This window comes from Meleagris gallopavo, chromosome 3 (genome assembly GCF_000146605.3).
Source record: "Meleagris gallopavo isolate NT-WF06-2002-E0010 breed Aviagen turkey brand Nicholas breeding stock chromosome 3, Turkey_5.1, whole genome shotgun sequence".
NCBI classification, from domain to species: Eukaryota; Metazoa; Chordata; class Aves; order Galliformes; family Phasianidae; genus Meleagris; species Meleagris gallopavo.
The window spans coordinates 60,409,409-60,425,165 of NC_015013.2; the positions used below are offsets into that span (position 1 = coordinate 60,409,409).

At 39.6% G+C, this 15,757-nt stretch overlaps 1 long non-coding RNA gene across 3 annotated transcripts; it reads right to left on the reverse strand.

Moving 5' to 3' along the window:
* Positions 1-950: 950 nt before the first annotated feature.
* Positions 951-15,751, reverse strand: LOC104910357. Of its 3 annotated transcripts, none has more exons than XR_004159281.1 (5): positions 12,890-15,751; positions 9,865-10,443; positions 8,029-8,208; positions 7,084-7,171; positions 951-6,024 (listed from the first exon to the last, which is right to left on the reverse strand). It is a non-coding gene; the product is annotated as an uncharacterized LOC104910357 (long non-coding RNA). The 3 variants fall into 3 exon arrangements; XR_004159280.1 differs by having other exon boundaries at positions 954-4,920; positions 7,084-7,174; XR_004159279.1 differs by having other exon boundaries at positions 955-4,920.
* Positions 15,752-15,757: the final 6 nt, after the last annotated feature.

The window sequence follows — 15,757 nt, forward strand, 5'->3', positions numbered from 1 at the left end:
TACATACAATACTAGATACTGTCCCATGCTTGAAACTGAGCTCTCTGCATCTTGCCAGAGGAGCAGTCTCTCTTCTTTTTAGCAGGGACTTTCTCCAAGAGTCGGCTTGAGCTCACAGTGGCTACAGGCTGTGCAATGTTTCTATTCACACATTTGAGAAATGCCTGAAGTACCTTGGATGCTAGTAGGTGGAAACAGCAGGCAAACTGAAGATTTAACTCATGGATTTAGTTTGTGCCTGCAGTTATTAAAACATAGATACATGCTTTTCATTTGCACTGAGGTATTTTAACCCCAGCCAAATGCAGGATTTGATATAGACCTGCCACCTCCTACTGGGAGTTTTCCTTCTGGCATCGTGGCTTTGGTTCTCTTTCTAGCTATTGTCAAATTCTGGTGACTACAGTCTGTAATTTTATCCCACTCAGTTGTGCCAAATTGGGCAAATGGACAGTGTCAGGAGACTTGGAGTGATGCTAATAACCTCATGCTGTGTTCAATAGGTATCTGTAATCTTGCAAGGCCTTTATGCCCTCAGAGTAAAACAGCCAAGGCCCCTAGGGCTCTTGTTGCAGATGTAGTTGTACTGAGGTTTCTGTTTGCCTCCTTTTTCTTATCTTGTTTTGTTGTTTTTTTTTTCTGTACAGTTGAGCTTGTCAGGTTTACGAATCATGAGCATACAACATTCGCTGCCTGTGTGCAGGTGCCTTTCACCTCCTAGTCCTGAAACAAGCTGTTTTCCCGCTTTATCTGCAACTTCTGCAGGGAATTTTGGCTGGCAAAAATTCACAAGAGGATCTACAGTGTGGGAGAAAGAAGTATAGACCATCTGAAAAGGACTGGAAAGTGAACCACAGTGCCTACTGGCGTAGCATCATGAATCTTACCATGTAAAATGTATCTTGTGTCAAATGTAAGCACCAGAATTACCCTTTTTTTTTTTTTAAGAAACATTTCCCTTCCTACCTCTCCTTTACATAATCTCCCTCTTCTCCTTTTTTTCCCTTATCTCCCAATATTTGAACATTTAGCTAACATTCCCACCTTAAAAAGAATAATGCACAGTAACTGACTAAGTCAAAGGGCCCTAAATTATCAAAGAAATGAAGTATTAAAATTAAATCTCCCCAAAGGTTGTTGATTTCTAATTTTATGTACAGAGAGGAGGGGTGGAGGGGAAGGTTTTGCTTTTCCCTCAATTCTGCCATATTGTCTGATTCACAGCCGGAGACAAACTGAAATGGCCATCTGGTTGGTGTGCATACAAAAGGAGTGGTTTGCCAGACAAAGAAAGTACCTTTTATCATACAAAGCAATGCATCTCTTCTTATAAGACCTCCATTCTTTTGCCTCTGGTGGAGCTGCAGGTAGGTAAGAGCAGGCTCTACCTACCGCCCAGATGTAGCAGCTGCTGTCAAAATATGGATGCAAGTACCTGATGTTCTAAGGGTTCTGATACATTTGTAACATGAAATATACCACTGTCATCAGGAATATTTTCAGCTCCTAGTTTCTGATTTTAGATAGACCATTCTAAGTTCACTAATTTGCTCCCACCATAGGAGCAATTACAGGATTTTATGTTCAAACAATTAGAAATCGGGCTGAGACCACTGTGAAAATTGACCTTTCCAAATGGGGATATGGTTACAGTGCTTATGGCATCAAATGTGAGCATTTTGTGACTGTATAATCCCATCCACAACTCTATATCTCTAGTTTTTGTAATGGTAATTCTGGGTCCCCCTGCACAAATGAAAGAAGTATATGCAAAGCATCCCCTTTTTGCCTGTAGTAACTTTTGCAGTCTAATCCAAACATTCAAATACTTCCAAATAGCCACTTCACAATTCCAATTTACTCTTAATTTCAATTTTTTCCACTGGTACCAGCATACTCCCCTATTCAGGCTGTGCAAAATGTCCCCAGAATTTTAAAAGAAAACTTCACAGTAGAATGTTATGATCACCGTTCCTCTTTCCAGGTGGTAGCTGATCAGAGTAATGTGAGACATTCATTCTAGTTCACATGCACAAGATATCTGCTATGTTTATGAATTAATCTTTTCCCCCTCTACGAGGTACTTTTGGTAGATGAAATTCATTCATATGTATGAAGTACTGGCACTGTTGTTTGAAATTCATCCTTTATTTCAATTTTCTCATCCTCTTTTTCCATTGAAATCTCCTGCTCTTGCTAGTGGACTCTACTGACCTCCTCTTAAGGGGGTATTTCATTGCCTTTGCTGCAGTGATAACCATGGAAGTAGAACATCCCATTTCCCCATAAAGCTGTCTGGGGAACTGAAATGGAAATTACCCTGAGCTGCCAATGGAAGAGACTCCACTCCTGAGATTGGGTTGCTCTAGGTTGATATTCCCTTCCTCCTGATTTCCTTCAATTTTCAAAGATTTCTAAAGAAGATTCAAGTAGAATGCTTTTCTTACTATTAAATGGCCTAAGCAGAATGAAGTTTAAGAAAATGAAGCAAGCAGACAAACAAAAGGAGGGTAAGGAGTGATCCTGGATTTCTAGGCATAGCTGGAAAGTTCATCTCCCTGGTACGTTGCAGGCATGGCAATATTATTAAACGTTCCCCAGGCAACGTTGCTAGGTCCCAAATTCTGTATTTTTCTTCCAGAAAACAAAACATTTTCCTTTTCTAATCAACTAACCCCTCCATCAATGTGTAACAAAATAACCGGAGTACATTGTACAAAAGCTGTTTAATTTCTGACAGTTACTGTCGTATTTATGCTGTCATGATGTAAGGTCATATTAAACTAAGGGACAATCAGTTTATGTGTTGATCATGGAATCTGGGAGTGTAATTGCTGCAAAAATTTTCTAATAAGGTTTTAAAGGTTCGATACATTATTTCAAAATAAATGTGCACAAAGGAGATCTTGAAAGATGTTACTGAAATGTAAGTGTCAGTCATGCAAGAAGTAGAGATTTAAAAACAGACTTTGTATTCACAGGTCCATGACATGAAGTTCCTATTTGGAATACAATAAAAGAACATTCAAGGACAAAAGCATTCCCAGCCTTAAATTTCCCTTACTTCATTCAATTATTTAAGAACCTATGTGTTTTCCTTTCTCATGACATATGAAACGAATTTCTGCATATTCACTAAATCTCTCTGTAGGAGAAAGACCTCCAGATTTCTGAGCCATGTAGCAGCAAATTTCCTTTGGACCTGACTTGTTCTTGGTTGATCTAGTACATTTGTTTATTGTAACCCACAGTGTTCTATGTGACATGCATTAGATCACGCACTAAACAAAAACCATTTATGATACTCAAAATAGCGTCTGAAGGTAATTTCATTCATCTTCTGGTACATGAACCCACTTGAGTGCCTTTTTTCTAGTAGGAGACAAAGCCTTTGCAGTGGACTTCTGAAGTTCAAGGCAGGAGAAAATACGCTTTGGAACAAGGGCTCTCCACAAAGTAATTGCAGACTGAGGCTTTTCAACCAAATTACCTGACCTGGAATTATCTTTCATAATGGTAAGTGCAGAGCAGTCTTCCCTGATGCTTTTGTTGTGAGCAGCACACAAGTCAGCGCAAGAAACAGACTGCAAATAAAACAGCAGAAGAAGATAGTCCAAAGAATGAAAACTATGATTTAGGAAGACCTCAACTTGGGTGGTTGCTTGTGGCAAGTGCATTAATTTTCCAAAATAGTTTCAAAACCTTAGCATTAGAATGACTCAGTGTCTCACTACACATTGGTTGGTTGCCATAATAAAGTCAGCTATTGGGATGCTTTGATATTTTCACACGAAAACCTCAATCTTATAGTGCTATTGCCTGCTCATGGATTCCTTACACTACTGTATTTGTACTGTCCTTCAGACTGTACCGGAGGAAATGTCCATGCAATACTCAGATGTTTCCCTGAGGATGGACTGAACACCACCAGAACAGACAAATGTGAAAGTTCCAGTTCTGGGACAAACTGCTCATACACCTGGTCTACTGTGGTCCCTGATACCACATCACAGAAAAAGGAATGCAAGACTCTATGACCGCTAGTCAAACAGAGAGGTTAGATGCCCCACTTGTTTTAAAGCTTCCTTCCCATTCTCTCAACAGATTCTCTTAATCAGATCCAAGTTTGCCAATTTTTTTCATTCAGTTCCCAGAGAGCTGGAGTAGCAAAATACCATTCTGGCTGGTGAGAATGATGGTCTTACATCAGGACATTTTCTCCTAGTCTCCTGGTGTCTGTGTGCTGGTGAGAGAAGGCATAGTTCTTCTCTTGTGCATGAAAAAATGTGACACAGTTAGAGAGAAATGGAGTTGCCAGTACAAAAACAAAATACTTAGTTGTTTATTTTGCAGGCATAAAATGTGCAAACCAGCAATATATGGTCAGCTACAGGTGCAAGATCAGTCAGATGGAACAGGAAGATGGAGTTTAAAATGTGCCCCGTGTTCCTCACCCAACTGGAAAAAAAAAAAATAATAATAACAAAAATTACATTTGATAGTGCTCTGTTGAACAGAGGGATAAGTGCAGGGACTTCTTGAAATCTAGAGAAGATACACTGCCAGGACAAAGGAGTCTGTAGAATATTTAAGGAGTTACAAAGATAAAAACAAGTAGCTGGAAAGGCTAAGGGCGATGGGGACATTTTAAAATGTGGTGGTAGAAAACCCAACATGCACGCGAGCAAACTGAGAAAGACAGTGACCATCTGCCATGCCGAGTGGGGATGCAGCCATCCATCCACTCCTCGTACCGACACAGCCCCGTGGCGGGTGCTGGGAAGACCTTGGGGCAGGACCCCATGGATGGGAGGAAGGCCATCCTTCTCTTCCTCTGTCATCTCCCATCACATCCTTGCTTCAGCCAGGCCTTCATGAGTGAGCTTGAAAACGGAGGCAAGTAGCATTAATTCAGCTTTCCTGAAAAAAAAATGGAGTGAATAAAGTCAAGGATAGAGTAAACCTACTTTCACAAGATGGAAGTTAGGCTGGTGGCTTTTGGGGCTCCTGTTGGTATGAATGAAGGCTGAGGGTTCAGTTTGCTGAATATTTTGCAGGGTCTGGCTCCCGATCTGATGCTGAGTCACCTCGCCAGGGTTCTTGGGCACTTTGCAGGATTGCATCCTTATGGCTCTACCCGGTAAGCTGTTGTGGCAAAAAGACTCAAAACATGGTGGAACAAAATGGGGAAACAAAAATCACTATATTTAGCAGTATAAAATTGTGATTAAAATCACTATATTATGCAGTATTTTTAGCATAAATAGGAAAATCCAGCACTTAATACAGTGCAGGGTTCATTTGCAATCATATAATAGCTGTCAACTAATGCCTGATAAACCCTGCCTAAATTGGAATTTTATGATATCTATTTTATTATATATCTATATTTATTCTGACAAAAGTTGTCCAAACTTGTCCAAAAGACTAGGGGTCCATTTTATGTGCCTGGGTGTCCAAGCACCTGCCAGCTGTTTGTCCCTTGAATTGAGGACATCATGTTTTCAATTTCCTTCAATAAAGCTATGAATCTGGCAATTTGCTGGCCTGCTTCAGCTAAACAGAAAGGACAATTTGAGAAAGATCATAGTTCAGGCTCAGTCAGACGGAAACGATTGAAAACAGAGAGCTGGCCGCTATGTTTCCCCAATGCAGCTTGCTGTCGCAGTTTGACTGACAAACTGACTTTTTTGAGGTGCTCATGCCCATTTCAGTCAGAGTTTATTGAAGGTGATTTTGATCTTCTCCATGAGGCCACAGCAGCGGCCATGCCATCTGTCACCTTGATTGCATCGTGGATTCTCTGGAGAGAGTGCGATGGCTCCTGATCATTTACAGATTGTGCTGCTTTCGCCTCCATAAGGACCACATGCACAGAGCCAGATGGTGAACATACACGCTTATTATAAGTCTTTATCTCTGTGCAGGAAGGAGAGGCACCATTAGATCTCCCTCAGGAGCTCCTCTCCTCTCTACCGTCATGCTGCTCTTCGGCAAATACAGTCTTCTTCAGCTGTCATCAACCTACCTCCGAAAATTAAAAAATAAACAATAATTCCATCAGCATGGGCACGAGATGTACGGGCTCTGCCACAAAGCAGCCCCCCCGTGCACACACACACACAGACACACATTCGGTCACTCCCGTGACTGTCAGCTTTAGGTGGAAACAAGTTTGTTTGTAAAAAGACAGCCCGCGTGCAATTAGGAGAGGCTTCTTTGTGAAAATAAAGCGATGCCGTCCTGGCCACTCTTGGCACATTTCGCATTCAGCCCATCCTTTCTTGAAAGCAAAGACCGAGCGCGCAATCGCTATTTTCCAAAGGCAGCTTTGTGTCTGTGCCTGTGCTGCCCGGGCTGCTCCTATCGGGATCTGCTTCGGGATGCTATGTGCCACGGTCGTGGGGCTGAACGGAAAGGCAATTCTGCCACATGGAAATGGGGGCAATACCAGAATTGTATCAATGCTGGACCGCTGCAACAGCTTTGTCATCCTCTGGCTGCAAAGAGCCACCCGACAGCATCTGACCGTGAGGGAGAGGGCAGCACCTGCAGTCCGCGTGCATCTCGGCTCTCTGTGTCTGTGCACCCAGGTGTAGGGTCTGAGTGCTTCTCCCCTAGTGCTTCTCTTTGCATAGCAAACACCTCATTGCTGGTAGCAAACTTTTACTTGTCCCTGGTTAGCTGCATTTTTCTCTTTTAAAGAAAATGTAATTGTTAAATCTTAAAATCTCAGCAGAAGAACCGTTGCAGGCACACATTTCTGGGCTCTGCCAAGCACAGAGCATCCTTCAGAGCGAAGTGCTGGCCTCCTTCCAACCCCAGCGTCTTTTCTGAAGCACATTGAGATTAATTTGTTTGTTTCTTTCTTAGAAGTGCTTCTTTCCCGAAGACACGATGTCAGGGAGATATGATTCAGAGAAGAGACCGACACATTCCAAAATGCTAAGAGAACTTGTTAAGGTGACTATCCCAGAAATGGAAAAAACATGATTTTTTGTTTTTTATTTTTTTAATGAAAGAAGAGAATGTTCTGGGGTTTTTGTTAAGAAATTGATGATAGATTCAGATAGCATCACTTACATTGATTATCCCTTGGTCTTTTCCTTTACGTTCATTCCACTGTTCCCTGTGATTTCTCTTTATTCATACTCCAGTTGGTAAGGAACTTCTACTGTGGAAAAAACACAGTTTCACTGCTGTGATTCTGTCCCACTTTTCCCTTTATTCAGATTGTGTGGAAGAGAAAAGCAGATTTTCTTAAAAATATTAAATTGCTTCATAAATGAAAATGGGTTTCAATTCTAGCTTTGGCAGCTCATACAGGTTACAGTGAATCTTATTTTTCAGCTCCAGAGTAACACAATATTAAATATCATCTTTCAATTTTGTCAAAAATTTGTGTTTTAACATTTTTCTGAGTTCTTCCCCACATTTTGTATCCTGAATGCTATGGCATCAAAAGGAAAGGGAAAAAAAAAAAAAAGAAATTTCTCTCCATAAATTAGAAATAAGTTTTTAAATATGGAACTAAATAAGGGAAAACATATATGTATGCTTACTGTGTGCTAAGATCTCAAGCATATATTCAGACATTTTATTTGTTGTCCTATAGTTTTGCTTAGGCTACTGTCTGAAGTTGGTGTTATATTTTGTGAATCTGTAATTCCCCTAGAAAAAAAAAAGTCTCACTGGTACTTAGAAGTGTGGGACATAGAGAAATCCTTCTGGCTATTAGCAGTTACATCTATCTTCTATTGTCTTGCTTTGCCCATCCCTAGCGTACCTCCCCAAATTAGGCTACCATGTGGCTATCTTGTATCTCCTCTGTGGATAGAATTTTATATTGTGCTCAAAATCTCTGATTAATCTGATTAGGCCAGTGAGTGACTAATCCTTTAATCTCCTCAAGAGCACTGTTATGTCTGCTGCGTGTCAGATTTGTAACTAGTAATCAGTTAAGTAAATGCTAAAAGTTAAGCAAAAACTATTTTGGACCCATTTCAGCATCTGCTTTTCATTACTGACCTTTAAAGTTAAAACTGTATGGAGAGCAGGAGTGAAAATCAGAAATTGCCTGTGGAGACAGCTCTGCTGCTGCAAGCTGTATCGGCCACCAAGGACCAGTCCAATGCTGTTCCTCTCTTCTAAGTAAGTGATTCAATTACAAACAGGTAGCTTCCCTTTGCTTTCTTTGTTTCTTTCTCTCTGGAAAGCAAATAAAAAACATGCTCTCTGTATGCTTATAATTCAGAATGAGAATTCTATTGGCAATTAATTTTCAACTATTTGCTTTACACTTGCTTTTCATTACAGTCAGAAATCTTTGCAATCTTCACCTGAGCAAATACAGGCACCAAAAAAAAAAAAAAGAAAAGAAAAAAAAAGAAAAGAAAAGAAAAAAGAAAAAGAAAAAAAGTGTTTTGCCTTAATAAAAGGAGACTGTGTGTAGAAGGGGAATTTGGGGCAGAGGAAGGAAAAAAGTGCAATCTTTGTAGAAAAAAAAATGTGTAGACCTATTGCTGGCAGATGTAAAAGCATCAAGTCAATATGGTAACAAGGATCAATATGCCCTCAGGCAAGATATGATTATGACAATGCTGAATGCATGTATAAATTTACCACTCCAACTAGCTGCCTAGGAACAAAATAAATTCAAAGCAACCATGCAGAGAGGAGTCAATCTTGAGCCTGATATCCAGCTCATAAACGTGGCCATGACACAAGGAGACATTCAGACAGGACAGGGGATCACCTCCAGAGGAGCTGGGCCCTAGTGTTGCCCACTATACAGTTCCAGCTCCACGTTCCCCACAGAAAGCACAAGGTACATCTAGCCTAAGTTCTGCAGCATCTTCTTTCCCCAGACTGGTTTTACGTTTGCAACTGTTGGCATGCAGACTGCAGCTTGCCACCCGAACAATGAGGGCAGTGCCCCAGCCATGGAGCACTCAGGGTGAAATTCGGGATGAAGTGATCTTACTTGCCCTTTTTGTGGAGGTATCTGTGAGGACTGCACAAATCTCACAAGGTAGTAAAACTACCACAGATTTCTGTAAACCAACCTATATTGTGTCTTTTCAAGAAAACCTGAGATAAAGAGCATCCATTAATTACTCTCACACTCACAAACCAAACATTGTAGTACAAGAGGTTTTTTATTCTTTTTATTTCACAACATTTTCAGATGCCTTTCTTTTACCTTGACGAAGAAGAGAGAGAGTCAGGTAAACACAAGAAATATCTAAGGAGGAATATGAGCACAATAGATTTTAGGCCAGATTTCCCTTTGGATGCACAAGCTGAACTCCCACAGATTTCAATGACAGCAACACTGACAGCAGTAGGAATCAGGCGTACCCATCCAAGGGTATGATTTGGCCCATAGCGTATGAGGGTTGTCCAGCTCATGGAAGCAGTGAGTACTGCATTACAAACACTGCCTCTGTGCAATGTACTGGGGGTTTGAAATGGTCTGTGGTGTTTTCTATGCCTCTAAAATGCATTTAATAAAGATAGCCAAGGCTGCTCAAATCAATACCTGTTGAAAGAACAGACTCACTAAAAGATGTAAAGTTTGTTGGAAAAAGGTTATACGTTTAACAGGTTTCTACTTGAATAGCTAAACAACCCTCATTTTATAGCCCATCTAAAGCCACAGTGCATCCACTGGGGAAAGACAGATTTTTCCCAGCCTTGCTTCCTAAGCTCATCTTTGCAAATGTTTTCTATCCTTGCTTGCAGCGGTATTATTTCACCTTGTCAATGGTAATGGCTCATATAATTATGACTTTGTATATGAGCTGAACTCCCAATGGATGCCGGGGCTCTTATTATCCTTAACCTCTGGTGGTAAACTCTCACCTCGGCGGAGTGACTGGGGATCAGCAGGTGGCTGAGATGAGAAGGGTGGTCACGCAGGGCCTGGCAGCTGATGGGTAGATCGTTAGCACTGATGGAGTGCAACCACCAAGGAAGGGAGACACACATAGGTCCTTTGCTCCAGTTCTTCCCTGCTGAGTGGCATCACCAGAAATTGGTTGCAGCAGAGCCATCCTCTCTAGTGCAGTTTCCTGTATTTTTTCATTGCGGTGATTTTGTTGGCATCTCCCATTAAATTAATTTCCACTCTTTGTCCAGACACGCTGGACAAGAGATTACAGAGCTCTCGCTAGCATAAACTCTTCACTTGGGTGTGAGATGAGGGATGCTATTTTCCTTCTGCATCTTCCCCCTCAGTCCCTCAGACATGCCTTCAACATGTACCACTTGAGTGCATTGGTAGAAGGAAACGACAGCTCCCCAGGGCAGACGTAAGTCTTCCTCCTGGCTATAAATATGGTTTGGGAAACTGGTGAACTTAACATGGCCTGGTCCATGTAGCAGGCAGAGAAAAGGGCTGTTGCTAGGAGGGACTGGTCCTGATCCTTTAGTCTGGTCTAGCTGAAAAGTCATCGAGAAAAACAGGGAAAACATGTTGTTTAAAAGTATTAAATGCAAAGCCCTGAGAATTATTTTTTTTAAGATCTGCTGAAGCTTTTTTCTTGACAACTCTTTGTTTAATTTAATGCCGAGTTTCTTCAATCCTTCTAAAATATTTTTTCCTTCTTATGTCTAGACCACATATTTTGTATCTCTATACATTTATATAGCAATGTAAAGCAAAATATAGCAATATAGAAATGTAGCAATGAAAGATTTCTATATTCTTTTAATGCTCCACCTCTTCCAAACAGCAAGGAGTCATCAAAGTCCACCCAGCACCGTAAATTATTTCAGCTCACTTCTAACAACCTGCTTTGCTCATTCTCTCCTCATTTTGTGCCTGATGTTGCCATAAGCCATATGGAAAGTGGAAGAGACCCTGTAGGGTCTTTTCCCCAGACACAAATAGCATAGGGACCAAGACAACTGCCCAGAAACAACTGTATCTGTGCCTGTTCCCAGCTTGGGTCACTCCTGTCTGGTATCAGCAAGTATCCAGGAATACCTGCAAGACACTGAGAACATATAATCACCTTTAAGGGAACAAGGACAAGTACAAAGAAAAACAGTGACAACCAGGAGCACATCACTGGATAGGAGTGAAATGCAAATCCTGTGACTATTACTTCCCTCCAGAATTGAACAACCACAGGGGGTGTGATAAACCATCTGTAAAACTTTCAGAGAATAAATTTCATGTCTTAGTCTAATTTCTTCCAGTCATATCAAATGCAGAGCTAAGTGGGGATTTTCTTCCCCAGGAAAATTCACAAACACTGAAATTGTGGAGCTTAGTTAACAGTTATCCAGACATCTCAGATCTGACCTGTGTACGGAGACCATCTCTAGTTCCCTTGAACCTCTGGCATTTTTCAGTCACAGTGCATGTGCTGGTAGGTTTCAATCCTGATTAACAATTCTGTATTAATGTTCCCACACAAATCCTGTTTCCCTGGAACTATGGAATATACACTGAATTTTGTTTTATAATACTGAACATAAATTACATGCACAGTATGGTAAGTGAACACTGAAGCAAAACCTGCAGTGATTTAAGAGCCAGAATTTAACCAAAATATATTCTCATCCATGTGGGCAAGAAAGAGCCAAAGCCAACAAAGAACTTGCTGTTTTTCTCACTTGGACATTGTTGAATTTGAATTCATGTGTGTCACCAGAAAATGAAATCAACAAAAAGTAGAGTCTGAATCATTTTTTTCACACTATTAAGGATACAATGACCTTTCTGTATAAGAACCACATGCTAATGAAATTGTTGATAGTCTAAATATCTCCAACACAGAAACAAACCAACTAAAGCAACAAGAAGAATGAAGTAACCAAAGTGAAGCTATAATGACAACAGTGACCCATTTGAGTATCATTATCTGCATGAGACAGATCAATTATATAAATCTAGATAGATCAGTCTTCTAGGTCAATTTAAAAAATATACAGTTTGATGCCCCCAACAAAACCAGGAAATTAGATGATGCATATTTATTTAGGGTTTAATTTATTTGAAATATTTCAATATGATTTTTTTCACTGTTTTTCTTCCCTGTCTACCTCCATGTAATTCTAACACCGCACTGCGCCTCTTATTCCTCATTTGAGAATGAAGTGTTCATGTCTGTAGTACACAATGAGATAGAGATAGCCTTACAAACCATTTGGGGATGAACACATATATAATATGCACTGCCTTGTGCTTTACAGGGGAATTAATAATTATGTCTTTAGATTGCTTTATGCTTCCCTTTCCGTAATGAAATTAAATCACCACCACTGGTGCATCAAAGCTTGTTTGTTTTCCTATGATAGAACTTCCAACATAACTGCCAAAATATTCCATGATTTCTTTTCTCAGAACTTGCCCTCTTCCAAAGCACTCATCATTTCCACCAGCCTTTCCTCTTCAAACGTAACAGCTGCAATTCTTCTGTACAGATGAAGACAAGAGGGGAGAGGGGAGAGCAGTAGGTGCAATAGTTTGTGTTGATGTGTGGTGTCCATATGGACATAGTATAACTTAACAGTAAGGCTTTTCTTTACTGGATTTGATCCTGGCCCCAGGAGTCAAACTCTAGCTGTTAGGGGACTTGTTGTAAGTAATGGTCATTTGTGTTTCATAATTATCTTGAATAAACACAATTAGTTCCACATTCTCTGTTTTCTTCCTAAGGCATCTGTAAACATTCTGTACCATTCTAGCAAATAGCTTTTGGCAATCATTAAAAAAACAAAAACAACAACAACAACAAAAAAAAAAACAAAAGCAAAATGGTTCTCAGTGGATCCTTTTAATTTATTCTAAGGAGCATGCCCAGAGGAGCAATGAGACCAAGTAGAAAATAATGACAAAGGGATATTATCTTTCACTTAGTTAACCATTGTAACTCACTTTGAAGAATCTCCAGTCGCAGTCCTCATGTGGTTAAATTAGAACATGGACTCAAGAGTTTTCACTTCAGGGTTTCTCCCATAAGTCAGCCTAATGTCTTTGGTATAGAAATAATGTAGGCATCTACTTCCATTCTCACATTCTAAAAGATCTTCAGCAAAGCTGGCCAAAAGCTTTAATAAAACAAAGAAAAGGAATGTAGATATTTTTAAATATATCCATGCAAAAATCTGTGCTTTTCTTAAAGCTACAGACACTCTGTAGCCTTTGAGCACTGAGCAGTTTACTTCTCCTCTCTGTGCCTCATTTTCCCCATCTGTGAGAGAAGGACAGATAGCATTTGCCCACTTTTGTTCTTCTCTTCCAACTGAAAGCACTGCAAATTCATAGTCACGCCATCGCCAAACATAGTCCTTAGTGGCAACCCATTGCCCCTTTTATTTACGTACAGTTAAAATAATAGAATAATATTTCGTCAAGATAACGGGCTCCTTTTTTTCAGTTGCATATTAGGAAAACAGAAAATCAGTAATCCTTGCCCCTTAAAAATGAAGAACTTTGCCAAACAAACAAAAAAGCAACAACAACAAAAACCAAACAGCTTATTAAATAAGGAGGAGGAGGCGTTGCAGTCATTGTTCTAGCAAACAGGCAGTTAAAACTGGGTGGAAAGTGTCAATTGGTAAAATTAGCTAAAAAGTTAGTTTGAGTTTTTGCCCTACATTTGGACTATCAAAACTGAGGCAAACTTTTCAAAGCAAATTGCTGAGGATTGCCAAGTTAACAAGCTGTTCTGTGCTGCAAGGGACATATTTATGGACATACTTTCGACAAGACGTACCTAGTGCTACCAAGCTGTGCTGTACTAAAGAGCAGTAAGTATCAGATAAACTGATTTTTATTTTTTTTTAAATAAAAGATTTCACACATGAGGATGATTAAGCACAGCTCAAATATTCAGAATTGTACAAACTAGCCCTCCCCTCCAAACCCACCCCTCATTTCTCTTATAATAGCGTCTAAACAAAGCAAGAGAAGCCAGGGAATTCAAACTTAAGGTTATTTCACATAATTTTATAATCCATGAACTTGTGAAGAAGACATTGTACAGTTAATTGTGGATGAGTATGAGGTCTTCTGTGGGAATTTTTATTTTAGTAGGATTGTGTATGGCACCTTTAATGATTTTTCAGAGTATGCCTTTCAAATATATCAACTTCTCCTGCCTTAAGAGATTACTGAAGATAATTCTAGCCTACAAGACAAACAAAGTTAATAAAGCAAGAGAAAATACCCGAGAAAAGGCCTTATTTCTAGTCTCTTTTATAAGGAGCAGAGAATTTCATGGCAATTCTCTCCAAATCCGATCTTTATCACTTGTACACAGAGGGCCAAATACACTGAATTTCTTTATAAGTTCCTGCTAAGGTAGATTGTAACTCTGGGTACAGGATTGTTTTACACACCCTGGTTCCTCTATACACCTGTAGCCCACAGTCAGAGTATGGTGATAGGTTTTATTTTACTTCCTGCTCACAGAAGGCTGAGGTCTTTTCTGTTATTACCTGTGCAAAGAACATAGCATGTGGAGCGCACCCATTCTTGGGAGGTCACCCAGTAACCAACCATCATACATGTAAACCCATCAGTGGTGTTATAAAACATGCCAGAGAATGCCTTCATGGTCCATAAACAAAAATGATTCTAAAACAACAGATTATTTGCCTTCAATCTCCTTTGTATACCCTGGTTTAAATTGGAAATCTGGTCGAATAAGTAAATCATGTCTATGAACTTGTGTCAAAGTTCACTGGACATTTTGCGTCTACTTATGTATCTTGAAATGCCACGGACTAATTTTATGAGGTACAGGGCAAAATACAGCCTCTTTCCTAGGATAATTTTCAGTGTTAGTAGAGACCAGTTTTCCTCTGCGGTGCTCCCTGAGAGTCAATATTCTCCACAGAAGTGCAGGAGCTCCTACTGAAGCTTATTCAAACCAGAACCCATGTCACTCACCAGGAGGCAAATCCAAGATTTAAAAAAAGTAGGAGAAATTGCATTTTTCTCCTATAGATTATTTTTTTTCATGTAACCTTAAGCACATTTCTGAGTAGCTGCTGTCTCCCGTGTCATCTATACATTGGAAGTGTCATATAGAAGAATCTGCAGCTTTTTTAGAGAAGAAATACTTATATTCAGAGCACCTTTTTTAATACTTCTGAAAGAAGTGTATCTATTAAAATTTTCTCTTATTCAACAAATAAGAAGTTTAGTTTCCATTATTTTAAAGTACAAAGTACTGAGTAGATTAAATAGGTGCAAAAAAGGCGGTTGAAATACAGGATCACAAATAACCAAATGTAATCTAAATAAGTCATCTGCATGCAGCACAAAAAACAAGAACACTGCAGAATGTTTTCTCACTTTCTTTCTGGACTCCTACTGTTCCCAAAAATGATTTAACATTTACCTTTTCTTTAAGAATAACTTCAACCTTAGGGGCTCTCAAGGATATATATGCCAATTTATCCATTTCAGACACAACAGTATCCCTCTCTCAAATATCTGAAAATGAATTCATTTAGTGCCTGTAAGTCAGACTTCTTTTTAAGTGTGAACTCGAGTTTTGGAGGATTTTTTTCCCTCTAGTTTTGGTAGAAGATATTTAAGCAGAAAGAGCAGCTTGTTTCCTTGACAGCAGAGAACCAACTGTTTTGGTTTTCTTTGTTCCATGTCTGTTCAACATACTGTATCCATAGAAATAGCTGCTGTCCCAGAAGTTCAAGCATTTTCTATTATATATACCCAAATAGGAGGTTAATGCTACCTTAACTTTGCAAATTTCCCATTTAAAAAAAATCACAA